A 17,113-nucleotide genomic window follows, 5' to 3' on the forward strand; every position below is an offset into this window, starting at 1 on the left:
ACTTATATTCAACTTCTGCATGTGTTATATATTATGGGGTGTTTTTATTGGTAGCTTTGGATCCTCTAAAACAGGTGAGCATGTGTTCAAAAGACAACTGAAAAAAAAGACAATAGAAAGAAAACATGAAACATTTTAGAGAAAAGCAGAACAAAGTGTGCTCTTTGCAAATGAAAGAATCCTCATTTTAATTGTCTGTGCCATTTGAATGGAGACAAAATCAGTAAAACTGTTTACATTTAAATTAAATCAGGGAAAGTAGTTGATGCATATAATCTCTCTCACCAAGGACTGCTCAAGAAGAAACATAGCAAATATACACACTTACCACCTGCAAATATCTATCATAAAATTATATTCCTTAAGTAATTTTCCCCATTTTCCCATTCTTCTCTTTTAAGCAATTATTTACAACTCATTTGATAATCTTGCCCATTTTCCTCTGTATTTATGTGTTGATAGAGGTCCCAAGTCAGGAAAACATTTGAGATCCAAGTTTATAGCAGCAGGGAGAAGAGTTCATTTCCCACAAAATGTCTTCCCCAAATATGAACTCTTTGGCCAAGGATGATGAATTTATGCTTTTGTTTTAAAACTGTTCTTGGAGGGAAAAGGGAAAAGAAGAAAAAAAGTAACCCACAGACTTTCATCCAAAGTACTTATCTCTTGGGTTATATGTAAATTGGGTCTTGTAGAAGTTGTTGGTTTGTTTGTTCAGATTTTTTTAATCTGTATTTCCTATATTTTAATACCTTAATTGCTGGTATGCAACTGAAAATTTTTATATGCATATGAGAATATGCAGTTTTACATTTGGGAATATAAAGGCATTAAATATAGTATAAAAGGTATTAAATAATAATGGTTCATTTTTTTTGTAGTGCTGAGAGTACATAATTCTGATAGAGACTGTGAAGCACTCCATAGTCCAATAAATTGTCATTTCACATCTAAAAAGTTTTGAGGTGCTGCAGAACCATTTAAGCACTTGACCAGCTCCTCCCTCAAAGGAATACAAACATCTGTATTAGAGTGTAGATACATGATTCATTGTCTTGTCTTCAGACAGTAAAGCCAGTTTAAGATGTTCCCAAGTATTTCCTCCCTGACCCCAGCCATTCCTTGCTTCCTTTAAGCTGCTCCTTGTAATAAACCAATTACAGAAAACTCTTGAAAAAAAAATCTTTGGTGCTTATGTGTTTTACCTGCAGTTAAATGCCTCTCTGTATTTCTGATCACAAAAGAAACCACTCTCTAAGTTACAAGTACCTAGTTATTATTGGAAGGTAGATATTTTTCTCTTAAAACACACATGGTGATGACATCTATAAAGTAATCCAGAGGAAATTGTCTGGGCCACAATGAAAAAGAAATCCATGAAATTCTGGTCTAGTCATCAGGAAGCTCTCAGAGAGACAGTTTACATTCCATTTGCTTTTCCCAAGACTGCTTACCTTGTAGCTGTACATATAATGCAATAAGTGAAAAGTTTTGTGAAGCAGAAAGAAAACCACCAAAACACATTTCTTATAAGAACATTCTATAGACTGGTGGTTAAGACAGCTCCTGAAAGTAGACAAATATTTGCATTCTCATTTGCTGAGAGAACTACTAAATGTCCTAAGCCATAACACAAAAGGCAAGTCACAGAATCATAATCATTAAAGTTGGAAACTCCCTCCAGGATCATCAAGTTTAACCTTTGACCAATCACCACCTTCTCAACCAGACCAGAGCACTAAGTGCCACATCCAGTTACTTCTTGAACACTAACCACCTCCCTGGTGGTGTTAAGTGGACCAACATTTAACAACCTTTTCCAGGAAGAAATTCCTTCTGATGCCTCACATTAACCTCTGTTTATGCGGCTTGAGGTCATTTCCTCTTGTTCTGTCACTTCTTGCTTAGGAGAAGAGGCCAGTTCCCACCTAGCTACACCCTCCCTTCAGGCAGCTGTAGAGAGCAATAAGGTCTCCCCCAAGCCTCTTTTTCTCCAGGCTAAACAACGCCAGTTCCCTCAGCCACTCCTTACAAGACTTGTGCCCCAGACCTTCACCAGCTTTGTTGCCCTTCTCTGGACTCACTCCAGACCCTCAATGTCCCTCGTGTTGTGAGGAACCAGAACTGGACACAGTATATGAGGCGCAGCCTCACCAGTCCTCCCCAGTACAGGGGAACAGCCCCTGCCCTGGTCCTGCTGTCCATACTACTGCTGATCCAGGCCAGGATACCATTGGCCTTCTTGGCCACCTGGGCACAGCTGGTTCAGGTGCTGTCAACCAGCATCCCCAGGCCTTTTCATCTGGGCAGCTTCCCAGCCAGTCTGCCCAGGCATGCAGTTCTGCTTGAGGTCACTGTGACCCAAAGGCACCACTGGCACTTGGCCTGGGTGAACTTCAGACAACTGGCCTTGGCCCGTGACCCAGTCTCTTCAGATCCTTCTGTATAACCTGTCTGCCTCCCAGCAGATCAATATTCCCTCACAAATCAGTGTCATCCAATCTCCTCATGCAGATAGACACTAAACAGGACAGGCCTCACGGGGTGACACTATCCTCCGTGGCTGAAAACGGGATGTAGCACCATTCACCACCACTCTCTGCTCCTGATCATCCAGCCAGTTTTTAACCCAGTGAACTGTGCATCTGCCCAATCTGTGGGATGCTAGCTTTTTCCCAGGAGAACGCTGTGGAAGACAGTATCAAAGGCTTTGCTGAAGTCCAGCTAGACAACACCCACAGCCTTTACCTCATATAGTCCTGCCACCAGTCTTGCTTGATCAGTGCAGTAATGGGCTCCAAGGACATCTGTCAGACCAATCCCCAAGCAAATACGTGTAAAAGAGCTGGTTGGTTTCAGATAATGACCAGGTAAAAAGCTTCCTTCTCAGTACTGGTTAGAACTGGACAAAAAGAGATGTTCAAGTTTATGGAGCTCTAGATTATAATAATTAATATTGTAATATTTCTTTAGAATTCTGGTGGCCCTTGAGAGACAGCTTTGTCGTTATTTAAGTTGATCATCATTTTGTTCAAGCTACAGTCACAGTGTAAAATTAAAGTACAAACAATTGTAACATTAAAAGTTATACTATCAAATTAATCTCTCACTAACTGCATGCTAGCCTCACAAGTAGAACTAGATTTTTTTTCTTTTTTTTTTGTCATTTATTTGGCAAATTTACAGATACCTCTGAAACATTAAATGGGTTAGATTTAACAAAAATAACAGTTTGCCAGGTGCTGCATGTGGGGGAGCTAAAACATTCAAACTACTGACAGGTATTCAGTCTATTTGGACAGATTGGGTCTAACCCAAATCAGAGTATGCAGACTATGTACCAGAGGGTCACACTGGCTGCAAAGGAGTAAAACCTGTCCAGACCACAAACTAAGATAGGGGCCGAAAGAATACAGGTTGAGGAGACAAGATAATGTATGAATGAGTCATGGGAATTTAAGCAAGAAAAGAAGAGCATATAGTCTGTTTAGATAAAATTTTTCAACTTTTGTCAGGTCACTCTAATACCAAAAAATTTGGGTTTCTCCAGAACATATTTATTGAGGAAGACTAAAATAATGCATCACAGTATTGTCATAAAAATAAATGAAAATTCAAATATGTAATTTTCATTTATTTTGTGGTGTTTTTTAACCAGAAAAGTTTTATCATTTTCAAGGAAGTTACAAAACCAACTTTTGCTGACTGTCTTAATAGAATTTTCTCGCCCTTTTTGTGTAACCATAATTCATCACCTTCATTTTGATGTGCAAAACATTTCACACAGCTGCAGAAACACTGGAAGCACTTGTTGCTTTCAAGTTCCTGAAGATATTTTAAAATAAGTTTATCTCAGAACCTCTTTTCGTAAAGATCTTGAATAGAAGACATTATCCCAAGATATATTTGTTTCTTATTCAGAAAGTAACCCATCTTGCTTAGTCAAAATATTCAAATACATGAATGGATGCCCCTAAATGGTGCTGCTGTGATTAAATCTACATTCTGCTGCATGGAAAGACAAGTATTATATTCTTAACAGATGTAGTGTTGGAATGTTTTTATATTCTTGAGAGTAATTGCAGTGTATGATTTATCACCCTGACTCAAGTGAAATGATACTGAATGGAGTGCTCTCAGTGATGAATGACAATTCCAGCTCAATGAAATTCTCAAAAGAAAGCAAAAGATAGTATAATTTCACTACTAAATAGTTTGGGAAAGCAGGCTGGAGTGCTAAAACCTGCCAGAACTTCTATAACTTGTAGCCTTCTACTTTCTACTTTAAGCAAGGGAATTACACGGTGTAGATTATGGGACCTGAAGCTAAACACTGTATTTTTCATCATCTCTAAGGAAGGATTTAAATACGTGTACAACTACATTCAGACACACTTTTTCTAAATGATACAGCATTACTATACAGAAGCACTCAAAGCTAGATGTTTTCAAATCCTCGCAACTTAAAATCTAGATTTCCAACATACTGGGTCTGAATATCTCTGGCACAAGAAAAAGCTAGCCAAAGGATAATTTTCAATTTCAATTGAGAAATACATCTAAGTCTGTGACTGGTGTACATAACCTGTCAGGCTTTAAAATATTCACATACGTATTCCAGTAAAATAATTTCTATGTGTGCCTGAGGTCTTTACTTTTCAAACCAGTTCAGCAGCACATAAAGAGGCAAACCTTGTACACATTGCTATGTTTCTCAAATGCTTTAAAACTTGACTACTTTTTAACTAAAGGAGAATAAGTAATTTCCCAAGAACAAATATATAAACTTACTCCCTCTCCCCCCCCCACCCCCACCCTTTTTTTTTTTTTATTTTTTTTTGACACTTTAACATTAATATTTGAGGGGGTTAAGTTCTAGTCAGCATTGCATTAACTGTTGCTCTAACAAGTGTTAATGCAGTTCCTGCCTTTCCTCTAAAGAGCTATAAAAGCACAGTACTTTCAAAATTAAGGTAAAGACATAAATCTTTGCTCCAGGTGTTCCTGAATAACTCCATGATCTGAAATGAAACTAGTCTTGACCAGCTCTAAATAAAGTTTGAGTGCAGTATAGACTTATACTAAGTTAAACTACCTGAAGAATGAGTATGTGAAACAAACCAAAACTTACTGACATATTTACTTTCTGGAAGGCATGTTAAATGAACTATAATACCAGATTTGAAAATTCAGCTGTAAAATGGTATGCAAACATGATTAATGAGTGCTGAACACCATCCAGATCACATACTTACTCATAAGAACTACAGCAAGCAAAATTTTCACCCTTAAGTAACAATTCAATTTAAATTAGAATTGCAGTTATTCTTCCATTTTAAGCCAGTAGTTATTCTATAGTTGCCATATATCAGAAAAACCTGTTTAGTGAGAGAATACAACAGAGTAGTATAACAAATATGAGCAACAACCTTTTCAAGTATCATTCCTGAGTGCAGAGTGCACAACTTCTTCACTGCCAACTCTTAACACAAATCCTTTTGAGTCTGTACCCGCTAATCATGTTTCTACCTTCAAGGAATTTCTGAATGTCTCCCCTATCCCCCAACCGCCACTACCACTCACTAGAAAATCCTCCCTCATTATCTTGACTGATTGCTTCAATTAGTGAGCAACTCAGTCACTTATATTATGTTCTATGTTTCAATTCCAGGAAAGTAAACCTTCCCTGATATACTTCAGGTTTACTTAATTAGAAGGAAAATTAACTTAAATGCTCTACAGACTTGGTGCTGGGTTAGACTGCCTGAATAATGCTGATGAACTGTTTGCCAAGACCTTCCTTGATCACAGACTGCTTTCTCTGCTTGACAAGAAGCTCAACATGACCCACTCGTGCACTTGCAGCCCAGAAAGCCAAGAACACCCTCGGCTGCACCAAAAGCACTGTGATTAGCAAGCTGAGGGAGGGGATTTTGCCCCTTGCTCTGCTATGGTGACACCCCACCTAGAATGCTGCATCCAGCTCTGGTATCCCAAAATGAGGACAGGGACCTGTTGGAGCATGTACAGTAGAGATTACAAGGCTGCTAAGTGGGCTGGAGCACCTCTCCCATGGAGACAGGCTGAGAGAGTTAGGGTTGGTCAGCCTGGAGAAGAAGAGGCTCCGAGGAGACCTTGGAGCAGCCTTCCAGTACCTCAAGGGGGCCTGCAAGAGAGCTGGAGAGGGACTTGTGACAAGGGCTTGTAGTGACAGAACAAGGTGGAATGGCTTCCAATTCAAAAAGAGCAGGTTTAGATTGGATATTAGATATTAGAAGAAATTCTTCACTCTGAGAGCGGTAAGACTGTGGCACAAGTTTCCCAGAGAAGCTGTGGATGCCCTAACTGTGGAAGGTCAGGCTGGATGGGGCTTTGAGCATCGTGGTCTAGTGAAAGGTGCCCCTGTCCCTGGCAGGTGGGCTGGATCTATATGTTCTTTAAGGTCCCTCAAGACTTCTGTCTTCATGGTTGAGAAATTAAGAATTCTCACTGTATATACTCAGTTAAAAAAAAAAAATCCTGCCTTGTGATATCACAAGAGAGATCCATTCCGTAAGCAATTGGAAATTTAAATTGTTCTCAAGAGTTTCTAGATAGTGCTTGAAACAAAGAAGCAGGGATCATTATAAAAATCCTTCCCTTTGAAGGATGCTGCACTCAGCTTAATGTTGTGCTGCAATTATGTGATAGCTATGCTAATTCTCTAGAATCCATCAATTTTTTCTGTGACAAATGTCTAATTTTCTTCAAGTCATATAAACATTAGGTATAAAATATAAAAAGGCTACAAGAGAAAACATAGGTTTTTTGCAATATAAGAAATCCATAGAATTCAAATTTGAATAACATAATGAACAACAGTGTAAAACGTCTTCAGGTTGAGCAATAGTTTTAACTATTTAGGTATTTACTTTAAAGCTTTTTAACAATAGCACCATTTAATAGAAGAAGAAAAAAATGAGACAAAGATCATGTTTTCTGTAGGACTCCAATATTTTTATTTCCCAAGACAACCCTAGATTCAGGTTACAATCAGTAGAATATTGATAATTAAAAGGTGACATCCATCATACTCTATAAACAACTGTTAATGGTCCTTCTTATGTTTTTTCCAATTAAATGAACTATCCCATCCCAAGTCAAGAGCAGCAGTTAAAGTCTGTTGAGGTGACAATAATTATGCACTGTTTTGGTAAAAACAGCCCTTCACCCCTTTTGCTCTATTTGGAAATGCAATGTGAAGACTATTTCTTAGTTCTCAGCTTTCAGACAAACCTGAGCTTTGAAAAACTTCTAGAAACATTGGAGTACCTAAAAACGTGGGCAGTGTAAAGGAAATGAATCCATCCTGTGACAAAAGATTGAATTAGCAAACATGCACATTAAGGCAGAGGAAGAAGTCACAGGGAATATAATGGATAAATAGTGGAATATTGACCTTTTTAGAAAAGGAAGTGGGTTCTGCCAGCTTGCTACAGCACAGGAGATCAGAAGCCTTCTACTTATCTCAGAATTATTAAATACTTAATTGCTTTACAAGTGAAAACTAGCACTTTAAATTTGAACAGTTTTAAAGAAAGGCACAATACATTCAGATGCAGAAATTTTTAATATTGTGAAGATAAATAGCAAGGCCTAACAAAGAAGACTTAATCAGACTGCATAAATTACGTTGGACAGATTATTTCTAGAAAGTTATATTGTCACAAACGTGGCCTACCAATATATCAAAGGAGTGCTGAAGCTTTGTCTAAGCAAAAGCAGTTTGGACCAGGTGTCCCTCATTATGAGTTTCTAGCTTAGCTGAGGGTTAGACCTCAAGTCTCTGCTGACAGATGTTTGAGTAATACTTTATTTGGTTGCTTTGCAAGAAAGAGCTTAAATGATTGCCTTTGCTGACAGGAATCTTAACATTAACTTGACTTTGCAGTGGTACCTGTTTCTCACAGGTCACCTGATGAAATTTTAGCTATATAAGGAGCTTTGAATCTTCCCCAATTTCATCAGACGTTTCTGTGTGGCCCTAAGGTCTCAGGCAGACAAGTTGTTAAAGCCTACTACCAGAAAGGGCCTCCAAAACTCAAAAGAAAGAGGAAAAAAAATCATGAAGTCTTTCATACTACACAGACACCATGGTTAAGTGAGCTGAGTGGTCAGTTTAAGGTGTTTATCTTTTTAACGGGGTTACCTCCAAGTTAAAGTTGTTATTAAGAACCAAGTAATAAGTTATGTTACACTACTGACAGTATGAAATTCAATTCCCTTTGAAGGATGCTGCACTCAGCTTAATGTTGTGCTGCAATTATGTGATAGCTATGCTAATTCTCTAGAATCCATCAATTTTTTCTGTGACAAATGTCTAATTTTCTTCAAGTCATATAAACATTAGGTATAAAATATCCTCAAAGGACTCAAAAGGTGAAGCTGAACCCTTCTTCAATATCTTTATTTGAATAGGATTTTTAGGAGAGAACTTCTATTTAATATTATGCTTCCAGTTTTCTCCATTACAGATCACATTTCATATAGACCTAACACACCAAAAAGAACCCAATGTTTGACCTCAGGAAGGTAAAAAAGGGAAAAGACAAAACTGTTTTACTGGGATAAAGAGGAGGAACAAGTAAAGAAAGAAATATATGAATATAGAAGTAATTTCAAAGAGGTTCTGATGATCGTAGACATTCCTGAATTTGGGGAAATTTTCTTTCAGACAATTCTCTGAAATTTATAGAATGACACTTTGTTAAGGATCAGGCAACAAAAAGCTAAAGAAAACTTAATAGAGGCTATTAGGACAAAGATTTAATGTGTACTGCTCCTACAGTTATAAAGCAGAAATATCAAATCCAAATCTACTCACAAATGTTCTGGAAGGGGTGGTTATCTTGTGATATGATCATTTTGGGGGATAATACTCAGGCTACTAAAATCAGAAATGCTGAAAAAATATTTACTGAAAATACTGAGTGAAAAAACAATTTGCACTTCAGTGCTAACAAACATTAAACAAGATATTTGACAAATCTAATTTTGCAATGAGTTCTAAGTTGATTCTCCCTATGAGGAAGTGAGATACTGGATGTACAGTATCTCACTGCCCAGAGGAAAAAGAGCCCCTTTGGAAAAAGATTATCAGAGACATTATATTTTGCTTTGAAGATTCCAGGTTTCAAACAGAAAACAGAAGACAAGAGTGTATTTTTATGATTTATACAGGATCTCAAACTATCCAAATAACATTGGAAATACTCAGGTTCCTTTCCTATTGACCTGCTCTGCAAACATTGCTTTCGTACTTCAAGTTTACTGTTTATGTATTTTGTCTCCAAAGTTTCCCTCCAGTCATGCAAATTATACAAATGTAGTCACAATTTTACTAGTATGCTTATCTACAGCTTCCATGGAATATTTCTCAGATTTACCTTTTCTAGACCATGACCTCTCTCATGGTTCACATTCTGCAAGAGCCTGCACAATGTCCCCTGCAGTCATTTTTGAGAAATTATCCTAGCTGACACAGAATCGCTACCAATAGAATAGAATGAGGTAAAAAGAACAGCACTTTTGCCACAGTACTTGACTGAACCTGTTAATTTATTCCCTCCCTTTTTCCTAGATTCACTGGAACACAAAACCCACCACAACTGCTGTCTGTTTCTGAAAATCAAGGCATAAAAGAAAGGTGGCAGATTGACCTGACACAGTAATAAACACCACTAAAAATTTCTTCTTTACTAAAGGAGAGAAAAATTGCTTAAGGGCAATGCTAGTCAAAAAAAGATAATGCAAGGGCTTGGAGTAACAGGCATGTTAAAAGCCACATTACAATAATACAGTTAAAACAGTATTTCTGACATTTCCTAAAGCTTCTGCTTGGGCTATTTTTTTTTTTTTTTAATTTTACATAATCACAAAATGAATTCTGTTTATACTAGAGTATGAGCAGTGTTAGCATTTTCCTTTTTCAACAAAAACCAAATACATGAAGATAAAAACCAGAAAATAAAATCAGCTTTAGTACTGGTAGCAGAAGCAATGAGCTTGCTCTTCCCTCTTTCCCCAGATATGTAATCCAGACATTAAAATGAAGAAGCAGTTTCTGAAACAGAAAAGCATAGCTTCAATTTGTAAGGAGGGAAAACATTAGTAGGCCAGATATAAGGAAGGGGAGTGAAAGGGGAGTAAAAATCCCTTTCCGCTACAAAACCAGTTCTAACTGAACATACAATAAGGACTAAATGGCATACATGTTAATAATAATAGCAAGAGAGCAATAATGCATTCCTTATTGACATCAAGAAAATCTTATGTAGCAAGGAAGTAGGTACACATTTAGAGACATAAGAAATGTAACCCAGCAATTTCTATAGACATTTTAAGACCATATTCTTGGATATCTTTTCCTAGACATTGGAAAATATTAAATTTGAGGGATTATGTCTGCAACATAGACAATGTTACAAATAAGGGCCTACATGAACAATAAAAATTATTGTGCATTAATATTAAATTGAATTTCTTCTATTAAGAAACACATCATTTTGAAATATTCTCTTTATTGCAGGCAGCTTTACAATTTTAAAGATTAAGAGCTTAAGGTTTTTTTATATAAAGCTTTATAATTTAACATCTTTATCTAAAGTTCATATTTTAAGTGAGAAATTTTAGGGGGGAGAAAAAAGGCTGATTGTCAGCTTATTGAGAAGTTTAGTGTTTAATCTTTTCTCAAACACAAGGACCTTGTTGCACCATTGCTCCATTATTCAAAGTTGTTATCTTCTCCATGACTTACAGAACTGCAGCTAATCCATTTCCTGATAAGACCACATTGGCTACTGTTATCTAGAAAAAGCAGCAAATGTCAATCTCCTATGAAAAAAATATAGCTTAAAGACTAAATTGTTTATATTATAGTAGACAAGTCTGTCTACATTTTCTAGTAAAATACACCAAAATAGAAAATATGTATCCCACTTTATATGCTTTATTTAGGTTCTCTTTGGTAAGAGCCAGCTTTTAATTTTGTACAATGACTAGGACTGGAGCAACAAAAAAGAATGACCATTTACCAAATTGTCTGACTTAATGTTCAGATTCAAAAACATTTGACTCTTGGGAACGGTCTTTTGGAGGGCCAGGATTATGATCTTTGTGGGTCCCTTCCAACCCAATATATTCTGTAATAATTTTTGCCTGCATTACAGGCTTATTTTACATGAAAACAGGATAATATTTCTTAAATCATTCTAAATACTACTTCAATTTTTTTAACAGGAAAGCATTGAGCCCATTTAAAAATAGAAATCTTGAGTTCAGATTATCCTTACTTGATTTTACCATTTCTGTTAAAAAATACACTAATTATGGTTTGAATATTTTATTGATATTTCTAAACATATTAATCCCTTCAGTTCCCATAGGTAGACACAAAAACACACAACAGTCATGGTCAGATGCAAGAGATAATTCGACTGCATAACATGAACACCACTTAACTTCAGGTCCCACATTCAGTTAATGATGTATGTGGTGCTGTCCAAGATGTTAAGACTGGAGTCACCAAACGAGTGTGGTTATCAGCAAGAGTGCAGTTACCACAACCGAGATTGGCGTGCTCTCACTCACAAACTTCCTGGGTCCTGTAGCCTGTGCTGACCTCAACATTAGCCCCAGCAACAAGCCAGGACCTGAGCTCCTCAAGTTACTGATAACTTAGGAATGCTCGTACTGGCTACAGCTAACAGTTTTATTTACACGGACTTAGAGTGATTACCTGAGCTACCTTATGCTTTTGAGTACAGCTGTGGGCTAAGTGCTCACATTAAACTTCACTCGGGTAGGCAGGAAAAACCCCACCAATCATTCTTCGCTCGCCTCCCTCCCAAACATTAAATAAATAAGCATAACAGAAATAAACACTGTTAATTAAAGGTTTATGAAACCATTTGCTGAAGCAATATTGCTGTATATCCTGGTTCCAGCCAGGACAGGGTTAATTTTTTTGCAGTAGCAGGGAGAGGGTGTGATTAGGACATGGAGGTTATTCCATATCACCTCACCTCCTTGCTGAGGGCAGGGGAAAGAGACACCTGTCCAGGGAGAAGCAGCTCCTTCTGGGCTCGGTAAGCCTTCTACGTGGAATCACTCTCTCTTTTGAATCCTTTGGTTATTAATCCTGTTACTATTACTGTTTTTCTTATCACATCGTTGTTTTGAGTAAATTGTTCTTGTCTCAATCCATGATCTTTGCCTTTTCTGCCTCCAATTCCCAACTCCATCCTACCCAGCAAGAAAGGGGAAGACAAAACAGGGAGACCAAGCAGCAGCAGGGAGGCACTGAACTGGGGAATACCATTCCTAAACCAGGACAGCCTTAATTGGTGCCCACTGTAGGGCATGAAGAGTCGAGATAACAACAGATTTGCCCAGAGGAGCTGGAAACAACTTTGATCTAAGCATTTGTGTATTAGGTATGAAGCCACTGGTCACAAGGTTGCCTGGTCTGTTCATGTGGGTACAGTACCTAATCCTGTTTTATGCATATGACCACCATACTACAGTGTATTTTTTCCTACTCAATTGAGCTGATTTAATTTGAAATGGTTCTCAACATGAGTATACTTTTAATTAAATGAACCCCCTTGGAATTTTGTGCTGCTTGATTGTCAGACACACTACACTCTGAAGGTAGCTTTTAAAGCAGTACTTAAATAAAGAATGTCCTGCTGATACCCACTTCTGGACCATCCGGAGCCTTTTTCCTGCCTGCCTTGTAGTTCCATTTTTATCTCCTCCAGAGGAATTTCCTGTGGACCTTACTTCAATAATCAGGAAAGTCCTCCATAGTCTGGGTTTTGATATTTCAAGGCCTCACCTCTGTGAGGACTTCAGTTTACTCTTTACTCAAGACAATTTCTCTCCTTAAGCAAGAAGGGATTCACAGACAACTTATTTTTGTTTATTGCTAAGTTGAAACTACCTGTACAGCAAAGCTCACAAACCTTACCAAGAACACTTACAGATCATTGCTGCTGCTTGTACTACTAGATCAGTATTAGCACCTATTTATGGCAATCTTTAAAATGAGGACAAAACAATCAGAAAACTCACTTAAAATCTAAACACTTATCAAAGACATTCACGAAACAAAACTACTTTCACTCAAGGCTGAAGCCTTTAAAATGACACTGAAATAACATTCATCTCAGTGTCTTCTCAATCACTAGAAAAATTGTCATTGTTCTTTCCAAGCTAAAGTAACATAACTATTGTATCCCTTCCCTCTGTATATTTCATATTCAAGACAATTTACGATCAGTACATGAACACAGTATTATGCAAGTCGAAGTCAAACAAAAAGATTTATGTTTTGAGTATGACATTCAATCACAAAATACTTAGAGCAATATATTGTTTGCTGGTATATCTTCATGAAAAAGGTTATATATAATATAGAGAATACAGAAATGTTCCAACCATAATACAAGAATAAACCTACAGAAAATTCAAGTCACTGCTCTTAAAATGTTGTCTCAACTTAAAATGGAACTTGATAAAGTATTCAGGCTAGTAATCTTCCACCATATCAGCACCTATTTTTCTGTAGTTCACACAAAAGCACAGCTACTTTAACTGAAATTATCACAGCTGTCAACCACTTTTATAACTACAAGAAGCTGGACCCTAAGTTACCACTAATATGTAAGCTCAAGTAAGTTCATGAACTTATACTTAGTTCCTTCAATAGGTTCCAATGGGATGGTTTCAATTACAAGAAAAAAACAGACTACATTTCTTTCCATTAGCTTTTTTCCTAAGTAATTCTTAAAGTGGGCATAAACAATGAACCAAACCACATCATACTCAAAAGGAAAAAAGGGAAATCTCCTAATTTTACAGCGGGAGCAAGCAAAGAAATTACTATCAGTATCTTATGCAACAACAGAGGAACAAAGACTATACAATGCCAGACCATCAGTCAGTATGATAGGAAAGGTGTAGCACATACTACTTGATCACCTATGGAGCAAACGAACGCACACAGCTAAAAACAACTGAAGGCTCTTCCTGCACATTGAAACTTGCAATGAAATACCAATGAAATGGTATTCAATACCATTTGAATTATACCAATGAAATACTTTAAAGTCCATAAACTATATTGCCTAATCTATCACTACAGTTAAACTAAGCTTGTAAGGAGAATATGTTTCATATTTTTATAATACAGTGATTGCCTATCTGAAATATTTTAAATGGGTTACACATTCATATATAATTACTCCACAATATCAAAGATTACAAAGAATATTCCCCAAGGATTCGGTTTGCATTTGCCTGTATATTTTATGGTCATTTTACACAGCAAAGAACAGGTTGTGTTTTTTAGGTATTTCTGAACATATGAAAAATATGCCTTTAAATCCAAAAAAAAATGGCCAAGGAAAAAAAAAACAACAACCCCAAAACCAAAAGCACATGTAATAAACAGAGCTATTTCAACTCCTGAAAACTGACCCAATTCCAAATTGTAGATTTAGATTTCCTTTAATACTCTTTTCCATGTTTTTCTCAGACACACATTTGCCATTTCATTCAATCAATTCAAAATTAAATTAAATAAGTTTTCATTAATATGTACATTGGGACTTTGTACAGGAATCTCTTCACTTCTAGCTCTCTGCAGACCCAGAGAAAGATATCTTTCAGCAGTAAAATACCAACTTGACCCGTTCTCTCTCCTGTTGCACAGTTACTTGTTGACAGCATAGCAGGCTGCTCCAACTGAAAGTTCAGGCATAAACATTTGGATGCAATGTCATAAGCTAATCACAGAGCTGATGTGAATGAGAAAAAAATTTAAAAAACCACCAAAATAAGACCACCCAAAAAATTACAACCAATACCCCTCACTATTTATTTTCAGAAGAGTATATTTAAGTCACATCAGTTAAAAAACACAGTTAGATAACACAGACAGATGGGAATGATCAGCGCTGGGAGGAAATCCCTTAAGCTGCCAAAAACTTCAGCTTTGTGAAACTATTCTCAGCATTCATGGAAAGTATTCAAGGCCCTCTAACTCTTAATCCCAGTTCATATTTCAACATGCACTCAATGCGACGCAGCAACACCAGGTAAGAGAACAGACATGCAAGTGTGAAAGTTTATGAAGACCTTGCAGTATGTTTTAGAAATTTAGAAATCACCTTTGATTAAAAAAAATACCCCAAGGCACAATATTCTTTGACATTGCTTGCACTAAAAATTTATCATCATAAACCAAACATTGGAAAAACTATATTTCTGTTGATTTTGAGTCTATCATCAAGTGATTTTGCTTTATAGCATAAGGTTTTTTTACAATAACTGCAAGGGGAAAGACGAGAGGAAAACCAACACACAATGCTGTATTAGAACATCAGTGCTCATCACTACTGCTACTTGTTGTGAACCTGCAACTAGAGCAGTTTGCTCCTATAGAGTAAAAAGCCTCACCATTTACAAATCAAGTGCCTGCTCTAGACTGTTGACAGCATAGCTCTCTCTCTAAAGAGAATGAGTTTTGCAATGACTGATACAGCATTTTTGTCTCAGATAAGGTCACACTGCTTAGACAGAGATACTAACTTTAGTACTCCTCATTAAATAAGCCACAGGATGCTCATGGGAAAGAATATCATAGTTTTGGTACAACTTCTTTTCCCCATTTGGGACACTCTAAAGGGTTTTAACCACTGTCCTTGTATTGATTGCTGATGTGGCATAGGTAACCAAGTGCATCACCCCCAGTATCCTACAAAGACCACAAGACAGATCTCTATCACACAGAAATCTGCCTATAGACCACAGGAGCAAAATACTATCATTAAACCATTTTTGCAGATATAATAGCTTTCTTGAGGAAACATAATTTGCTGAGGATTATAAATTAATTATTTTCATCACACAGAGTAAAAAAATATCCTAAAAAAAAAAATCTGAACAGAAACGATATGCAGCATAGTGTTTGAAAAGATAATTGTAAATAATAAGAAAATAAATAATTTTAAGGTAGAATATATTATAATTGCAACTGTTTGAAATGATGCCTAACTTCCAATGTCAAAACAAGCAGCTGATAGAAAAAAGATGTTTCAAGCCCTCTTCACTATTGATTAGTAAAGAATTTCAAGCATCTGTAATGCAAAGTAACTAAGTGAATTCCATAATTAGTAGCTTCTGATATATTTTGATCATCTTACTTTCCTGTTTCTCCAGTAAAACTAACCTTTACAAGACAATAATGCACTTCTCAAACTTCAGTTTGTCCATATCCTTGATTTCATCTTTTCATTACTATATAAGCTGCTGGAAGAAGGAAATAGTTGAACAACTTGGGATTTTCAATTTTATAGCACTAAATACAGATGATATTGAATTGCACACCCAGAGAAAGAGCTTTCTCTAGCACTCATTGCATTCCCAGATGCATTCAATAAGTTTTTGTAACTTGAATCAAGTATATTGACTAACACTTTCTCATCTTTGCCATGACATCAACAAACAATATTAATTCTTCTCATTCCTGCCACAAACATTATCAAATACCACAGAGTATCTTACCGAACATAAAAGCCTCTGACTCCAAGGCAAAGAGGAAAAATAAGAGAGATAATTCCAAATATTTGACCATAGCAACTTAAAGCAGACAGAAATACTTATTTTTACTTCTTTGATGACTTCATAAAGATTTCCACAAGATGGTGCTGTAGTCCTAGCTTAAGATGTGACTTGCTCTAACATTTAGAAGAAAACCTCATCTCATTTCATTGTTAGAATAACGAACAGTGATTTGCAAGGCCTATTTTCAATTAAGGGACAAAACACATTCCTACTATGTAATTTTCCAATTTTTTTAGGTTCTTTAATTTTTTAACAACTGAAAAAGTAAGTCAAATCACAGAAGTCAAAAAAACCCAGAACTGTTTATATAACATAATAGATTGCCATTAGCTCTTCTGTTTCTGTGTAAAACAGTCCTTTTATATTCCATATGGTTTTAGAAAAAAAAATCATAATTATTGTTAAAACATAGAAATCACTTTTTACAGCATGTCAAACAGCTGCT

The sequence above is a fragment of the Sylvia atricapilla genome, chromosome 4, assembly GCF_009819655.1.
Source record: "Sylvia atricapilla isolate bSylAtr1 chromosome 4, bSylAtr1.pri, whole genome shotgun sequence".
NCBI lineage: Eukaryota > Metazoa > Chordata > Aves > Passeriformes > Sylviidae > Sylvia > Sylvia atricapilla.